The 19,074-nt window shown below is 46.0% G+C and overlaps 1 protein-coding gene and 1 pseudogene across 6 annotated transcripts in view; both read right to left on the reverse strand.

Moving 5' to 3' along the window:
* Positions 1-19,074, reverse strand: part of ABLIM2 (actin binding LIM protein family member 2) — a 337,722-nt gene that overhangs the window by 38,914 nt on the left and 279,734 nt on the right. The window lies entirely within an intron of this gene.
* On the reverse strand, positions 13,602-13,730 carry LOC117352765 (annotated as a pseudogene).

The following is a 19,074-nucleotide window of genomic DNA, read 5'->3' on the forward strand; positions in this document are numbered from 1 at the left end:
ATTTTTTTTGACTGACGTATCCTGAATGTTTGGATGGTGATTCTTGGACTATTAACCAATTGTTTGCTTTGAGAAGCATATGTTTTTTTTTGAGTACTTTATCTGAGGAGTTTCCTGAATCCTATTCGGAGGAGGAGTTTCCAACCGGAAGCCGGAAACAAAGATAAAGACTGCAGAATATCCTTTGGAGGAAAACTGCGTGGAGCTCAGTGGGAGTTGGGAGTCCAAGAGAACCAGACCAGAGTTCCAGAGGCCAGTTCCAGTTCAGGACCCAGTTCCAGTGGGGCAAGCCGTGCGGAGAACGACTGGAGGCCAAGGAGGCCTAAACACCAAAGGCGCAGACTCACCAGTGCTATCGGTAAGAGTACCTAGGCTGGGGGGTCTGGTAAAAGGGAGGAACACGGTTACCAAGCGGCCACACTTGGGTTCCTTTTCTTTTTGTTTGCTTTTCAGGCCTGCACTATGGAGCAAGCCCAGTTGCTGGCAGCGCTGGCCGAGGAGGACCGGAGACAGACTGAGGAACTTGAAGGCATTTTGCGGACCAACGAGGCGCGGTGGCAATCTCGCCAGGATGCTATGATGCTGCAATATGGACAGTTAATGGTGACCATACAAGAGCAAGCGAAAAGTTTTGCTCAGATACTACATCAGTCTACAGCACTACCTGCAAGTCAAGCCTTACCTAGTGTTCCAGATCCAGCTCCGGTAGGACTTAACACACTGACACATTTTAACTGGGGAGAGTCAACGCACATTGATGCTCCTGATGATTCCCTTAGTTCCACGACGCTAGGGCCAATCCTGGGAATTGAGGAAGCCTATTTTGATGCTAGTGAATTCCTAGGAAGGGGCCCGGGCATAAGGCAGGGACCTACACCTAGGCAGTACCCCGGGGATTCAAGCAAGAAGGAGAGTAGGAAACCCCCTGTCAAATATTTATCTGCTCCTGTATCCAGGCCTAACACTCGGGAAGGTGGTAGGAAATGTTACAGCTGTGGGAAGACAGGGCATACACAGAGTTTTTGTGGGGCAGTAAACTTGTCCAGCCGGAGAACCAAGTGCAATGCTAGGGAAACCAAAATAGGTATTCCTGGACAAGGCCTAAGGACCGCATGCACTACGACAGTCTCCGTAGGCGGACAGGAAACGGTAGCACTGATCGACACTGGGGCCGATCAGTCTATGATGTCTGTAGGGTTCTGGAAAAAAGTGTTCCCAGGGGAAAAAGGATCCTCCAATGTTGGAAAGGTAGTAATTAAGTGCATACATGGTGATAGTGTGCATTATTCGCTTAGACCAACTACAATTTTGCACCAGGATAGGGTGTACTCAATAGTAGTTGCTTTGGTCCCAGGGGCCCCTTATGACCTGATTTTGGGACAGGACTGGTCTGGGTTGAATGAATATTTGAGTGTCAAGCAGGGGTTTGTGAATACTCGATCTCAGGGTTTACCTACAGCAGTTCCGGGGACAGAGCTGGGAGATGTATTCCCCTTTCAGGAGGGAGTGGTGAATAGGCCTACTAATAAGCAGGCAAGAGCCTCAAGGGCACAAAGGAGGAGGCAACAGCAACAGCGAGCACAAGGGCTTAGGAAGGCCGAACAGAGGAATGAGTTTCCTAGCCTCCCTCAAGAGATTGTTAGTACCTTCCCTACGTTTGGGAACGAACAAAAAACGGACCCTTCCTTACAAGAGTTATGGCGTCAGGCCACCGGACTCCAATCAGGGCGGACTGGATTGCGAGTCATAAGGGGGCTCCTCTATAAGGAAGATAAGGGTGCCAAGGACTCGGGGGGAAAAAGGGAACAGTTGGTGGTTCCAAAGGGATTCAGGAGGGCCATTCTACAGACTGCCCATGACTCCTCATTAGCTGGTCATAAAGGGGTTCAGGCTACCCAGATACAGGTGCAACGCAGGTTCTTCTGGCCAGGATGGAGACAGGAGATAGAAGAGTTCTGTAAGTCCTGTCCCACCTGTCAGAGGTTGACCCTAAGTAAACCAGAGCGTGCTCCACTGATTCCTATTCCGATAGTGGAGGAACCCCTCATGAGGCTAGCCATGGATATTGTAGGGCCACTAGAGAGGACTCCTAGGGGGTACAACTTTATTTTTGTTGTAATGGACGTTGCCACCAGGTTTCCATGGGCTTTTCCCCTACGGAAAACGACGTCTAAGGTGCTGATGAAAGAACTAATGGGGTTATTCTGCGCCATAGGCTTCCCGAGAGAGGTATTATCTGACCGGGGAAGTAACTTCCTGTCTAAGGAGATGGAGGGGTTCTGGAAGGACCTGGGGGTTAGGCATATTAGGACGTCGGCTTATCACCCTCAGGCCAATGGAATGGTCGAACGGTTTAACCAGTCCCTGAAACACTTACTTAAAAAAGGGTTAGAAAATAACATCAGGGATTGGGACCTCTTTATCCCATTTGCTTTGTTCGCTGCCCGCGAGAGGGTACAGGACTCCCTGGGAGTTAGTCCCTTTGAGATGCTATACGGACGAGCTCCCAGAGGTCTGTTAGATGTGGTAAAGGAGGGTTGGGACCCTCCTGAAGAGACGGGCATGGATGTAATATCTTATCTGTCCCGTTTGAAGCAGAATCTGGCTAAAGTTGCTAAATTGGGGAAAGAAAATCTTGAGTGGGCCCAGAAAAAACAAAAGGTATACTATGATCGAAAAGCCAAGGAGCGTCAGTTTATGGTGGGAGACAGGGTCTTGATACTTGTGCCCTCAGATCCCCATAAATTTTTGGCGCATTGGAAAGGACCTGCCACGATTGTAGAAAAATTAGGACCTGTAAATTACAGAGTTAAGGATGAGAAAGAACACATGCAAACCTATCATGTGAATTTGTTAAAGCCTTGGAAAGATCGGGAGACCTTAGCTCTAGTGGCACAGAGGTATCAAGAAGATGAGTTAGGTCCCCAGATAGCGGACCTAGGGCAGGCAGAAAAGGTAAACGTGGGGGTGGAATTGTCTACTGCACAAACCCAGCAGGTACAGGCCCTCATTAATAGGTTTTCTGATGTTTTCTCATCCATTCCAGGGCGCACTCGGGGAATAACTCACGACATTATAACCAGTCCAGGCAGGATAGTTAGAGTTCGCCCCTATCGCCTGTCAGAGGAAAAAAAAAGGCTGGTTAATGAGTTAGTGCAAGAAATGTTAGCGCTAGGGGTCATCGAGCCCTCGCAGAGCCCCTGGAGTAGCCCCATAGTGATTGTACCAAAGGCTGATGGGACCCCTCGTTTCTGTATAGATTTTCGTCAAGTAAACGAAGTGTCTCAGTTTGACGCCTTCCCAATGCCTCGTGTGGACGAGTTATTGGATCGTTTAGGCCAGGCTCAATACCTTACCACCATTGATCTGACCAAGGGGTATTGGCAAATTCCCCTGACTGATAGGGCTAAGCCTAAGACAGCCTTTAGCACTCCCTATGGGTTGTATCAGTTTACCCGCATGCCATTTGGATTGCATGGGGCAGCTGCTACTTGCCAAAGGGCAGTGAACGAGGTACTGAGAGGGCATCATGCTTACGCAGAGGCGTATCTTGATGATATTGTTATATATTCCTCCACATGGCCGCAACATCTTGAGCATGTTGCCGCTGTATTAGATTCACTAAGGAAGGCAGGGTTTACTGTAAACCCCAAGAAGTGTTTCCTGGGTCAGAGAGAAGTAAAATATTTGGGGTACACAGTGGGTAGAGGCCAGATCAAACCCTTAGTTGATAAGGTGAGATGTATCCAAGAATATCCTCAACCTAACACTAAGAAACAGCTGCGGGGATTTCTAGGCCTAATGGGGTATTATAGAAGGTTCATCCTCGATTTTGCCACTAGGGCTACTCCACTTACAAATATGCTGAGGAAAGTGGTACCCGATACTTTGCAATGGGGGGCCGACAGTGTGGAGGCTTTCCAGGATCTGAAGGATAGCCTGTGTAGTCAACCGGTCCTTGCTGCTATAGACTACAACAGACCTTTAATCCTTCAGACGGATGCTTCGGGCTGTGGTTTGGGAGCCATACTCAGCCAGGAAAACAAGGGGGTAGAACATCCAATTTTGTACCTGAGCAGGAAGTTACACCCCAATGAGAAAAATTATGCTGTAGTAGAATTGGAGTGTTTAGCAGCAAAGTGGGCAATGCAAACTTTAGACCACTATCTAGGGGAGCGGCAATTCACTTTGGTTACCGACCATGCCGCACTTAAGTGGTTAGGTACCATGAGAAATAATAACGCTCGTCTTACAAGGTGGTACTTAGCGTTACAAACCTTTAGATTTTCGGTAGTTCATCGTCCAGGGCGGCTAAACACTAATGTCGATACTCTGTCTCGCATTCCAGAAAATACTACCCAGCCACAGGCTTCCCAGGATAAGTCTCATTTAAGGGTGGGGGTATGTGACCAAACAGACACAAGGCCTGTCAAGGTCCCGGCTAAGGTAAAAGATAAAGTAACAATAAAACCCAGGAAGAAAGATTCCAGGATCTCTCAGGAATGTATTGTGAGAAACAGGGTCAGTGACCACCAGGTGGAGCCTGACTTATCTGGGGATGAGATAGGTGAATTATGTACAACTCACCACCAGGGGAGCTCTAGGGTACCCTGGGCTACTGCTGACTCACCTAGAGCAGGGCACGCCCCTAAGGTAGAAAAGCCAGCAGTGGCATTCAGACCAGCAAGCCGGTTAGGGAGGAAGTTTGGGCCTTGCCTCCCTAGGAACCCTGCCGAGCCAAACAGGGACAACAAACCCCAATCTATGGAACCAATGGAGGTTGAACAGCCAGAGGATTTGTCTTACCTGTTTGAAGAACCTATGGACTTCCAAGAGTCTTGTGCTGGCTGTGAGAGTAATTTGCCTGAACCTATGCAGCTGAACCTGACTTTGAGCCACAAACAGTGAGTGTGTTTTGGACCTGTTTGTGTGCTGTGTTTTTCGTTTTTGAATGCTTGTTTTTGTGAGAAAGCTTTGAGAGAGTGGGGAGAGGTTTTGCTTCCATTCTGGGAGGGAATTTGAAAGCCTTTTCTGAAGGCCTTTATTTTTGGCAAAACCTATGACTCTCTCCTTTTCCTGGCAACCATATTCTGATTGCCAGAGGCTTTCCTTCAATTGCTGCAAGGACTATCAATTAAGGAAAACTTGAATGCTGAACTGTAAGTTTGATGAAGTGAAATACCTGCTTTTCAGCAGGCAGAGTAAGCTCTGTATTGAGCTGAGGTCTCAGGGATAAGTGGGACTTAGGAAACACAGAAAGAAAGTTGCACTGTATTGTGAGCGGCTTTATTTTCCTGCCTTTTGCTCTTTTGGCAGTTTTTTTTTTTGTTGTTTTTGGTTATTAAGGCTGTGTGGAAACCTGACTGAGGTTATAAAGTCTGAAAAAGTACTTACCTGCCTTAAGGAATTAAGTAAAAAGAACTTTGACCTGACAAGCCACAATGGTTGGAACTTTATTTGTGTTTGATTGAATTTTTCATTGCTGCTATAAACTCCAGTCCTGCAGGGTGACTCCAGGCCGGGTCACACGCGATTGCATTATTGTTTGTAGCCATCAAATTTTCTACAGAGCCCTGCTCTGGGTAATACCGGTGGCCACAGTACCTAGCTAGATCCCAAGTTGTTAACATATTTTAAGCTGCTAATCCTAGAAATAAGCAGTGGATTTCCCCAAGACAACTCAATAATGGCCTTTGAACTTCTCTTTTAGGAAACTAGCCAAACTTTTAAACCCTGCTAAGCTAACTGATTTTACCACCTTCTCTGGCAACGAATTCCAGAGTTTAATTACACATTGTGTGAAGAAACATTTTTTTCTGGTTTATTTTAAATCTACTACTTAGTAGCTTCATCGCATGCCCCCTAGTTCTAGTATTTTTGGAAAGAGCAAACAAGAGATTCACATCTACCCTTTCTACTCTGCTCATTATTTTATAGACTTCTATCATATCACCCCTGAGCCATCTCTCCTCCAAGCTGAAGAGCCCTAGCCACATTAGCCTGGAACTAAACTGCTGTGGCTATCTAACCATATTTTTCAACTCTTCCAGTGGCAAATTTTTTTGAACAGATTAATTTTAAAAGGATTGCCATAGATAAATGTGTAAATGTCTATTTATAAAAATACCCTCCCAATATCCATGTTTTTTTATTTAACTACTTTTAAATTTCATTTAATTTACTGAGGCATTTTCACTAAACTATGTTAAGCGCTAACCCATGCTTTACCAAAAGACCTGGTAAAGCATGTTGCGGTAGTTTGCCTCAGCATGTGCTATTTTTTAAAATATATTTTTCTGGGAGGAGGTGGGTCATGAGTAGGGAATGGGCATGGAAGCATCCAGCTAGCATACTCACATTACCACATGCCAACTGGATAATATCAACTTAACACGGGAACACTTAGCATCTCATAAATAGGAGGTGGTAAGTTCTCCTGTGTTACTTTTTTTGCAAGTCGTGCACACTCTCAAATTAGTCTGGGGCCTGCAAAATTTTTTTTTTTAAAGCCCTATTTTACTGCCGCAGTAAAAATGGGCTTAGTGTATGGGAAAATTTCTGTATTAGGATGCACTGAGCCCATTTGTTCTTACTACAGGTTAGTAAAAGCCTCTAATACAGTGGTCTTCACTAATTTTTAAGTGGGTCTAAAAGGGGAGAAGGAGAGTCTTATCTTCCTACTTTGGGCCATGACACCAATAATGCTTCTCAACATTCATTCCTACCAGAACACCTGGCTTTGATCACACAAGCATAACAGATAAACCCTATGGGGGTAATAATAAAAAAAACAAACGTCTAAAAAGTGTCCTAAATGGCTACTTGGATGATCAAAAAGCCTGATCGTCCAAGTACCCATAACCAAAGCTGGTTTTTAGACGTATCTAAAAACAGCTTAGGCCTTTCCCCTGCCTCTAAACGCACAGAGAGAAAAGAGGTGTGTTTAGAGGGGAAAAGGCGGGCAGTGGGTGGGAGGTGGACCGACCTACAATTAGGCGTACAACACCTATAACCAAAACAGTTTAGTCGGTACTTAGACCTGTTTGACTTAGACGAAAGAAAACCAGGTCTAAGTGCCGAAAAAGGGGCCGCTGAGCTGATGGCCGCTGGCGCCATCAGTTCAGCGGCCCGGCAACCTAACCATCACAGCAGGAGAGATGCCTCATCTCCCCTACCGCAATGCCATCAAGAGGGAGCCCAAGCCCTCTTGCCCTGCTGCAACCGCGACCCCCCCGACTCGATCGGGGCAAGAGGGAGCCCAAGCCCTCTTGCAACCGCGACCCCCTGACTCGATTGGGCCAGGAGGAAGCCCAAGCCCTCCTGGCCCAGGTGACCCCCCTACCCCCACTACATTACGGGCAGGAGGGATCCCAGGCCCTCCTGCCCTCGACGAACCCCCCTCCCCCCAATGTCCACCCCCCCAGAACCCTCGACCACCCCCCCAGCTGACCCGTGACCCCCCGGCTGACCCCCCCACCCCCTACCTGGTTTGAAGTTGACCGGACAGATGGGTGCCCAAACACGCCTGTCCGGCAGGCAGCCACCGGCAGAATTCTGATTGGCCCAGGCGCCTTAGGCCCCACCTGTGGGCGGGCCTTTGGGATGGCTGGGCCAATCTGGCCTCATTCTGCCGGTGGGGATGCCATGGTAGGTGCCGTGCGGATGGGCGGACCCGCTATGCCTAAGGCCTGATTGGTCCATGCTTCTAGAGCCTGGGCCAATCAGGCCTTAGGCTTCACGGGATGGGGCGGGCAAGACCCGTCCGGACAGCAATTAAAGGTTAGTTTGGTGGGGGGGAGGTTTGGGGGCTGTTAGCGCGGGGGAGTGGGGGCGTCTTCCGGCAGGAGGGATTGGGCACCCCCTGCCGGTGATTGGTAGTGTGTGTGGGGGGGCATGTTCCAGCAGGAGGGTTTGGGCACCCTCCTGCCGGCAATCGGTAGTGTCGGGGCGAGTGGGAGCATCTTCCGGCAGGAGGGTGTGGGCACCCTCCTGTCGGCAATCGGACAGGCGGCCACTATACTTATCGCGACAGCGAGATCCCTTGCCGTGATAAGTGTAGCGGCCGCGTCTACTCTAACCCGATTCTGTAACCGGCGTCTGTAACATGGACGCTGGTTACAGAATCGGGGTTTAGTGTAGGCCCGATTCTGTATAGGACGCCTCTCCTGGGCCGTCCTATACAGAATCCGGGCCTATGTATCTTTAGCTTTGTACACAGCTTGGCGCTTATGTAAAAGGAAGTATATCAAATTAAATACATCCAATCCAATTTGATGCAAGACCACACAAAAGAATGTGGTACTAAAAGTGATGTGTCTCCACTTGAAATACGAGATACTTTCTGTGACCTGAAAGTATTGGGATGTGAGTATATGAAACTTTTAAGTCCAGAGATTATAGTCAGTCTTGTTCCTGAATCATGGAGAGTAGGGAGTTCAGGGAAACCATCTGACTAGATATTTGTTCAGGGCCCTTAGGTCTAGGATGTGAAACACCTCTTCCATCTTTTTTTGGTACAAAGAAGTACCTGGAACAGAATCCCCTCCCTTCCTCCCCTGGTGGAACAGGTTTAACCATATGGGCCCTGAGAAGGGTGGAGAGTTTCTCTACAAGAATTTCCCTGTTTTGTGAGCTGAGGTATGTAGCTCTTGGCAGGCAATTTGGAGATTTTTGTTGTCGATGAAGAACGTAACTAATCTGGAACATTTGAAGAACCTATCGGACAGAGGTTACAAGGGCCAACCTTTCTTGGAAAAAACTTGGCCTTTCCCCTATTGGAAGGTCAGCTGGGATGGTAACTCTGATTGTGGCTATGCTCTCTTACAGCCAGTCAAAAACTTGCCCCTTGTTTTGACTGGTAAGCCAGCTGGGCCTTTTGTACCTGCTGTTGACAAGAATGAGTGCACTGAAGATGAACAGGTTGAGCGGGGTGAGGAGTATACCTACACCTTTGAGTGTAGTAGGGACTTCGCTTAAAGTTACCAGAAAACCTTCTGAAGGTATCTGCCAGGTGAGGCTGTTGATGGTATCAGTGTGTTTTCTTATCAGGTCGGCGATCCTTCCACCTTTTCCCAAAAAAGGTTATCTCTAATGCATGTAGCATCCACCAACCAAAGAGATTAGTTGCCAGAGCCACCCCATCCTCAAGTTGCTGCAGGAAAGAGGAAATCAGCAGAGTGCTTCCAGCTGCCAACACTGAGACTCCTCACACACGCTTAGTTCGCACAAGAACTGAGCATGTGTGAGGAGTCCAGACATTAGCTAGATGGAGGAGAGATCTCCATGGACATGTCCTCAGAGAACCTATGGAGGCTAGCACTTTGCCAAGAGGGTAGTATACTGTGGCAAGGTGGGACTTTTATGTAAAGTTGTGTTTGTGCCTAATAGGTTCTGTGATACTTCACCCCCTGATGCAGGCATTTTTATGCCGAAACATGGCTGTCGAGTCCTTTAATTGTTGCCACTAGATGCTAGGCACAGCGCACATTTATGCCCGCCCAGATTAATGTCGGGGTTTACAGCTGCTCCCAGGGACATTTAGGTTTTATAAAGGTGCTTATTTTGAGCAGTGCTCTACTGGAGAAATTAAGGGAGTCTGCCCCCTTAATCTTCCAGTGTTTTTTTTGTCCCTTTTGAAAGGAATACTAGTACAGTGCTCTCCCGTGATTTCGCGGTCCCGGTCATTCGCGGTATTTTCCGACCGTGAAGGGGAAGCAGGAGAGGGCAGCTGGAGCACCGGTGAGTGAAGGAAATCACTCACAGTATGCTCCGACCGCCTCTTCCTGTACTAAAGTCAGGCCTCACCAATCAGGAGCTGCATGTCAAAGCAGCTTCTGATTGGTGAGACCCGACTTTAGTACAGGAAGAGGCGGTCGGAGCATACTGCAAGTGATTTCCTTCATTCGCCGGCACTCCAGCTGCCCTTTCCTGTCTCCCCTGCCTAAATACCGTATTCACGGTTTTTCGACATTCACGGGTGATCCTAGAATATTGGGGGAGTACTGTACCTGATATCAGGCTCTGTGACAGCTTGGGGAAACAGACCTGTAGGTGTCTAAAATGACAGACATACACATGCATGTTGCTGGGTTGGCCCCAATGATATTTTCGATCAGGGTGTCCAACCTGTGGCCCAAGGGCCGCATGCAGCCTCGTAAAGTATTTTGTGTGGCCCCGGTCGAGGGCAATGCAGTGTTTTCCTCTGCTGCCCCCGGGTGTTTACCGTCTTACCGGCTCCCTCCTCTGTCTTGCTGCAGCATTTGTGTGGCCCCAGAAATTTTTTTTTCGCCCAATGCGGCCCAGGGAAGCCAAAAGGTTGGACACCCCTGTTTTAGATGTTGACTTTGTAAAATGAGCGTTGCCAGTGCATAAAGCCAGCACATACATCTCCATTTCTATATGCATTTTAGAATAAATTCTTTATTGGCAGATCCTCTTCTACAATACTACCGGAATCTGACAAGTCCCGACCTGGATGTCTCAATCCAATCTGTCTGTTCTTTCTAAAATCTGCCTTCACGTAAAGAGCAATTGTCAGCCTAGAGAATGTACCCATAATGCCTCTGTATCCTTTCAGAGGCTCCAAGGAAAGCAGATATCCTTTTTCCAATGCAAAGCAACACTATACTTATCTTTCTAGATTTATATTCTGGGTGCATTCTCTGAAAAATCTCATTCTTTGGTCTTCAGCCTTTTGGTATCTCTTTAGATCCTGATGCTTATTCAAACTTTTTTTTTTCTTGAGAACCCCACCCCCCACCCCCAGAAAGAAAAGACTTCATAATAAATGGAAGATGGTGTGCACAGCATTCCCACTTCCAGCTATACATAATCAATGTGCATGATTAATACAGCAGCTCAGGAAGTCTGCCCTAAATGGCTCTTGCAGCACTTTTCTGTTCTGAAATAGGCTTTCTTGTTTATTCTTTTTTCTTTTTCAGATCGCTATGAGATCTTTGATGTCCCTCTCCCTCTCACCCACTCCTCTAAACATTAAGTCCTGGCCTGCGGCAAGCTGTGTAACATTAATGTTAAATAAACAGCAGCCCCAGCTGAGGACGGTGTCTGACTTATTGACAATGGCGGCTAGCACACCTGTTCCTCGTCCAAAGCAAACGGATCATGGTCTTAAGAAAGCAATGAGATTCTATATTCTCTCTTCTGAGCAGCCTGCCGAATTTAAACAAAGACCTGATTTTCCTTTGATGTGAAAAATACAAGAATCTATTAATCTATAGTACATATCCAGATGTAAGGACATATGTGCTCACTTTTCTTGCTTCATCTTTCATGTCTCTCATGTCGTGATTCTCCTGATTTGAAGAAAAACACATCTGTGCAGCCCTGCTCCTCGCCATTTAATCCATACCACTTGCTGAGTGATCAGCCATGCAGCACGCAGAAGTGCTCTAAGAGCGGTTCCCAGTACCCCTAAAGAGGACCGACCGTTTTTTAGTCTCCAAATATTGTGACCAGGTCATATATATAGCTCTGCCTATTTCTCTTCAGTTAAGATAACTGTTAGTTTTTTTGGCAAACGTTTGCACTCTTGAAATGAACTGGTCAAAGCCAAAAGCAACATGTCTCTGGCAGTTACATACTTCAGAATACATTTAGTATTATCTGTATAATCAGTGGCGTAGCGAGGGTGAGGAACACCCGGGGCAGTGGCACTCCTCTCCCATCTTTATCTCCGCCCCCCGTTCCCCTACCCCTGCTGCATGTGCACCCCCTTCCTCTCCCCCCGGACCTCTAGTTGTTCACCATCACGAGCAACAAGAACTTCAACGTGTTCATCGCGACCCCGTCGTCTTTCCCACTGACATAATTTCCTATGCATGGCACCTGGAAGTGACGTCAGTGGGAGAGACAACGCAGTCGCTAGCACGTTATAGTTGTTGCTTGCGGTGGTGAACAACTAGAAGTCTGGGGGAAGGGTAGGGGGGGCGCATGTGTGGTGAGGGGTGGTACTGGAAAAGTCAGGGGCGGAGAGGAGCTGGCACCCCAAACATGGCACCTGGGTGGACCCCCCCCCTTATTATGCCTGTGTATAATGATTATTATTCATAGGATCACCAACAAAGATGTTCCTGATCGTATAAATAAATTCAGTAGAGAGATAAGAAATAAATAACTAAATTCTCATACAAGAGAATTCAAATAACCAAAATAAGTACGCAAAACACTTCAATTAATTGTGCTCAATAATATAAATATACTGTAAAAACCAGTGGAAGGCAAGAAAAATATATGTCCAGCACTTCTATCTCCATTGATTCAATGATAATAATGACAGATGGTCTCATATACATGTGGAGAGGCATAATCGAAAGGAACATCTAAGTCGGTTTTCGTCCAAGTCGCAAGTCATCCAAAGAAAAAATAGCTTAGGACACATTTTCAAAAAATACGTCCAAATTTTTTTTCATTTTGAAAATCGTCTAACTATATGTCCTGTTGATCTGATCGTCCAAGCCGATAAATCATCCATTTTTATACCACATTTTCATCCAACTTTTCATCTAAGTCAAAAATGCCTAGAACAAGCCCTGTTGGATGTGGGAGGGGTCTGCAAAGTGATGGCCTGAACACCCAGACATGGTACCTAATAGTGGGGTACCTTACAGGGTACTGCTGTGAACTTCACAAAAAGGGTGCCATGTCATCATCTCACTACACATCCTTTATAGGTCATGGTGAGCCCCCCAAACCAGCTCCAGAATCCCCTAGACCCACTTATCTACCACCCCAATAGCCCTTATGGCTGCAGGAGCCACTTATATGCCAGTACAAAAGGGTTTTGGAGGTTTATAGGGGAGTGCACATGATTCAATATCAATGCAGTGATTACAGGGGCTTATGGACATGGGACCTCCTCTCTATGGGTCCCTAACCCACCCCCAAGATAGCTTAAGACGCCTCTGTGCAGGTCGACTAGCCTTTCCTATGCCGGGCTGCCAAGTGATGATGGTCTGGAGGCTGAATGTTAAAGGTGTGATTACAATATTTATAGGGTTGGGGGGGGGGGGGTCGGTGTGTGGAGGTCTGTATTATGTGTTTGCAGTGCTTATCTGGTGACTTTATGTGGGTTTTTGACTTAGACCATGTTTTAAAAAATGGTCTAAGTCACAACGTCTAAGTTCCGTCGATCCTGTGCTGTATAACTTTCGGTTATACATGCAGTATGACTAAGTCTAAGCCTGCCCACAACCCGCCCAAATTCTGCCCTCGACACTCCTCCTGAAACACCCCGTTTAGCTATGGTTGTTCAGCGGCACTGTGGAGGCTTAGGTCATTTTGAAATACATCCAAAACACGTTTTTATTATCAGCACTTGGACGTTTTTGACTGGTTTTTGGACGTTTTTCTCTTTCGATTATGAGCCCCATTGCATATACGAAAAGAATTACTTATCTTAAATAAGTCAGCATATGTAGTCCAAATGGAGGACAATAAATAGAAACATGCCACAAGTCCTTAACCAGCTGGAAAAGAGTAATTTGCATGTGCAACCAAGTCCCAGTTTCTTCACACAGTGGTTTGAAAGTGCAAGTGCGTCATAAAAAAAATCCAAGTTCATCCTTCACACAGGTTCATTCAGCGCACGCAGTCGTGTTTCCCGCATGTGGGGAAATCGCAGGGATGAGCACGGCCTGAGTGCAATGGCCGAGCCTCACCCTGGGAGCACCACCTTCTGGATCGTGGACCAGTCTCCCCTGCCAGGTAAGTATCTGTCATTATTATCATTGAATCAATGGAGGTAGAAGTGCTGAACACATATTTTTCTTGACTTCCACTGGTTTTTACAGTATATTTATATTATTGAGCACAATTAATTCAATTGTTTTGCGTACTTATTTTGGTTATTTGAATTCTCTTGTATGACTTGATCATATAAACCCAGGGTTGTCCCTGGAGGGCAAGATTACGAGCAGAAACTAACCTATTTTGGATATGTAATGAGGGTGAATTTACTAGAAAAGGAGGTGCTACTCGGAATGGTCAATGGTAAAAAGAAGCAGGGGAGATCAAAGGCCCGTTGGCTGGATACCATCAAGAATGACACGGGAATGAACATCAAGCAATTGAAAGAAGCTGTGGAAAACAGGGAAGCATGGTGAAGACTGGCCTATAGAGGGTCGGACATGACCGAATGGATAGTAGTACTAGTATTCATAGTGTGCTACAAGGTGTATGTAGCACTTCACAGAAACACATCCTTGGAGCTTACAGTCTAGATGAGAAATAAATAAGGAGCTCTGAATTGAAATGGCAAGATCATGATAGGGAATATCTACTGCCGTGGCTATAATTGTGAATAAGAGAGGCAGGGACAACTTCTCAAAGAATTTTAAGAGTAGCCCAGTGATTATATAATAATAGGCTTATAACCAGGGAAACCAGATCCAATCCTTGTGATCTTGGATAAGTTATTTAACCCTCCACTGCCCCCAGTACAAATTTAGGATCGATAATCAGTGTGGTCTTCTGCTCTTTTAGAGCGGGCTGGTTGCTCATAGAGGCACTTAATCAGGCGGACACTAGCCATTTTCAGTGCCAGTACCCAGAGCTACATGGGTAGATAGGAGTTCACAAAAGGAATTATCCTCCCTCTTTTACAAAAGTGTAGCGCGGTTTTTAGGTCCAGCCACACAAATAACAGCTCCTACACTCATAGGAATTCTATGAGCATCGGAGCTGTTATCGCTGTGGCCTGCACTAAAAGCCATGCTAAGCTTTTGTAAAAAGGGGAGGGAGGGGCATGTAAGTTACATGCATGAGAGCCCTGCCTATGTCCTGCCCATGTGTATGTCCCATTGCAAATACATGTTATGTAAGTTAAGAATAGTATTAGACTTCATACCACGCAAATTTAAATTGAATCAGGTTGGACAGACTGCATGGACAATTCGGGTCTTTATCTGCTGTCATCTACTATGTTAAATGCGAATATACGAGCATATACGTTAGTACATAGGAACATAAGAATTGCCGCTGCTGGGTCAGACCAGTGGTCCATCCTGCCTGGCAGTCTGCTCACGCGGCAGCCCCAGGTCAAAGACCAATGCTCTAAATGAATCCAGCCTCACCTGCGTACATCCCAGTTTACCAGGAACTTGTCCAGCTTAGTCTTGAAACCCTGGAAGGTGTTTTCCCCTACAACAGACTCCGGAAGAGCGTTTCAGCTCTCCACCACTCTCTGGGTGAAGATCTTCCTTACATTTGTACGGAATCTACCCTTTCAACTTTATGTGCACCATACCAGCTTAAGTGTGCACACTTGAGCATAAATATATACCTCAGAACACTAGGAAGGAAATTCTCCCTTCCAGAAATCCAAATATTTTCCTATTGTGTCCAGTTAGGGACACCTTTGAGGCCACCACCCAATATATAGGAAGGATTGTTCAGATCTCAGTGTGTGGACAAAGAAACTTTCTCAAACTCAACAAACTGAAGACCAAGGCTCTCTGATTTAGAAGCTATAACTCCTTGCCATATACGGAATTGGTGCTGGTAATACTGAAAAAATATGTGGGAGATTACAGCTACTAATGGCTGCCAGACTAATCTTCCAATGTAGCAAATTTGAGAGAGTTACCCCACTCTTGAGGGAATTTCACTGGCTACCTGTAAGAAAACCAATTCAATATAAATTTTTATGCATTGTCCACAAAGCCATTTATGGGGAGAATTCCATGGGACTAATCTCGGACATCACCGTTACAAACTCCTTTTTCAACTCAAGATCGACGCAATGCTTTAAGCTAACTTTCTCTTCACCTTTGCGTGTATACTTTCGCATTCCAAGGCCCCAAAATATGGAATGGCCTCCCACAACACCTGCATCAACCGGACACATATTACAGCTTCAGGAAAATGCTAGACTCATCTCTGCTCTTCAGACCCATTACTCAAAATGCAGAGACATTTCTAAACCAATAATTCAAAATGCAAGACATGCTAGTTCTTCAAACCTGTAATTCATTGTTCATGCCCACTGATTAGAAATCTTGTTGTAAACCACATTGAATCCTTGTCGAAACTTGCAGTACCACTCTCTCAGAAAATCACTAAAAACCCACCTATTCGACAAATTTACCTGATCCTCCAAATCTGCGTGTCACCTACTTCATCTTACACACCTCTTCCTCCTACCCTATACCACCTCATCACTTAACTGTCTTTCTACCCCTCCCCAATTCTAATTGATGTTACCTCGCTGTCCTTACAGCACCTCTTGTTGTACACCGTCTTGAACTGAAAAGGTATGACGGGATATAAATAAAGTTATTATTATTATTATAGAAGAAAATGTATGGTATGGTATTGTTCTGTGCATGTAAATGTGAGCACCTAGGTTACAGAATGCTTTCATGTGTCTAATGAACCTAACCTGGGTCCTTTCCCTGTCCCACATGCCTGAAAGCTTCTCTGCCCTTCAGTTCTTTCTCCCTCATTGCTTCTTCTGAAGCTTGAACTCTTCTCCTGAAATGTCACTCCTCTCCCTCTGTCTTACTATTTCCACCCACACTTTAAGCTCTCCTGTGCCTTCCACATCCATGCACGTACACAACTGCTCAGCACTTTCCATGTTCCGTTTAACTACGTCTTCTCTGGAATTCAGTGCTGGAGGATGTGGGTTAAAGCAGTTGGCATAGCTGGGTTTAAAAAGACGTTTGGACTAGTGCTTAGAGGAAAAGTCCATAAACCATCTTAAAGGAGGACTAGGGGAAAACCACAATTTAGACCTGGGGAATTTATCTATCTTGTGGGATCCTGCCAGGTACTTGTGAGCTGGATTGGTGACTGCTGGATAAATGATACTTGGCTTGATGGACCTTTGGTCTGACTCACTATGGGAGACCCTTACTGATACAAAGATTGATGGACAGAAATGCACATTTACCCACTCACTGACAGTTCTAGAACTATGGACAAATGAGAGAAAATGGACAAATTTATTTTTATTACAGTATTTTTAATTTAATTATATTATAGCCTGCATGCTCAAAAGCTATTGAAGTGATATACACGCAGATACAGTAGCTATTTCCTTGTTCTGGAGGGCTTAAAACGTATGGAGTCCTTTCACTAAGTGCAGTTAAGTGCTACCGCATGCTTACCATATCTTAAAATGGCTTACTATAGGATGTACTGAGACATCCTTTGGTATATTTGTGATCTGTGTGCACTATATGCACTCTAAAAAAATAAATTTTAATTTTTTCTGGGAGGGTGTGTGTCTGCGCTAATCAGTTAGTGTATCCACATTACCACACACTAATTGATTAGGACAGGATTACTGCATATGTACTGCATATGTATGTGGTTATGTTCATGCAGTGATTGTTTCTAATGGTCATGCACTAATGGTAATATTAGCATATGGCCATTAAAACAAAGGAATGAAAATCAGCCATTGAACTGCTTCAGTTAAGAATGGCCTTACTCTGCAGAGAAATCCTGCATAAGGGCGTGCTAAGGCCACTTTCTAACACAGCTTAATAAAATGATCCCTAAGTTTGTTCCTTAGGCAAAAGAGGGTTAAGTAACTTGCTCTAGATCACTGTTCTTCAACTGCCGGTCCGCAAAAAATTTCTGCCGGTCTGCGTAGGGCTGGCGAGATCGAGTCGGTAGTTAAATTTCCTGCCGACTGCTGTAGTGTTGGAAGGCTGCTGTTCCTCCCAGCCTCGGGCGATCAAGACAGGCTGCCGATGTCGGGGCCTTCCCTCTGTGAGTCTCGCCTGTTCGGAAACAGGAAGTTGAAACAAAATAGGCGGGACTCAGAGAGTGACGGTCCCGACGTCGGCAGCCTGTCTTGATCGCCACCCCTGCCGAGTTGCTGAAGAGGGCCGCGGGGAAGGTGCAGGTAGAAGGGAGATGGTCAGCGTGTGCGGGAGCAAGATCCTGGGGAGCCTTCGACAGTGGCTGTCTCCCCTCCCAGCAGCTCTCGTACTTGCCAGGGCAGTGATTTCATCGGCAACTTCCTCTTTCCTCAGAGGCGGCAACGGACCCAAGGCTGCCTAAGTAAATCGCTACTGCAGGCAAGTACTGAGAGCTGCTGGAAGGGGAGGAAGCCACTGTTGGAGGCTGGGAAGCTGCTGGTTAAAGGGTGAGATGCTACTGGACCTGGAGGGAGGTAGAAGGAGAGCTGCTGCTGGGAGGGGAAGTGTGAAAGGGATGGGAAGAGAGTTATTGTTGGATAGGGGGGAGAAGGGAAGGGAGAAGGACAAAAGGAAGGAAACAGCTGACAGGGAGATTACAGGAGGGGAAGGGGGTCAGGGTGGAATGGAGAGATCAGATGAGGGAAAGGGGAGAGAGAGGAATGAGAAAGTAGAGAGAGATTGATGCTGGAATGGGGGTCAGCAGAGAAATGAGAGGGATAAAGATGCTAGATCTGGTGTAGGAGAGATAAAAATGAAGAAAGCAGTGAAGCTGGCATGAATGATGTAAAAAGGAGAGAGGAGGCACAGGCTGGATGGAAAGGGGAGAGGGGCATAGAAAGAAGTCAGATACATATGGAAGGGGGAGAGGGCAGACAGTGGATGGAACAGGCAGATGCTGGATTGAAGAGACAGGGCAGACGCTGGAAGGAAAAGAGTGAAAAGAAGATGAAAGCAGAAACCAGAAACAACAAAAGGTAGAAAAAAATAATTTTATTTCTATTTTGTCATAAGAATATATCAGATTTGAAATATATATCCTGCTAGAGACATAACTGGGGACTGCAAAGCTCAGGCAGTGATTATTTAGCTTCCAGCTGGCTTAGGGCTCTCTCTGAACAGGTGGCACTCCCCTAACACTATTCCTGTCATGTGTGACTGCAGTATTCTGTTAACATGATATTTCTGTGTAGCATTCTGTAATAACTTGGCTTGTTCATTTTTCTTGATAGTAGAGGGGATATATGTGAAGGGGAGGGGAGACAGGGGTTTTGTTGGTCCTTGCTCTGTATATTTGTATTTATAAAATAACAATTGTACAGAATATTGTTTCTTTTTATACCTTAATAAAATATGTTCAATATAAAATCATAACTGCGGCTTGTGCAGATGGGATCAGATGGTTTAA

The sequence above is a fragment of the Geotrypetes seraphini genome, chromosome 1 (assembly GCF_902459505.1).
Source record: "Geotrypetes seraphini chromosome 1, aGeoSer1.1, whole genome shotgun sequence".
Lineage (NCBI taxonomy): Eukaryota > Metazoa > Chordata > Amphibia > Gymnophiona > Dermophiidae > Geotrypetes > Geotrypetes seraphini.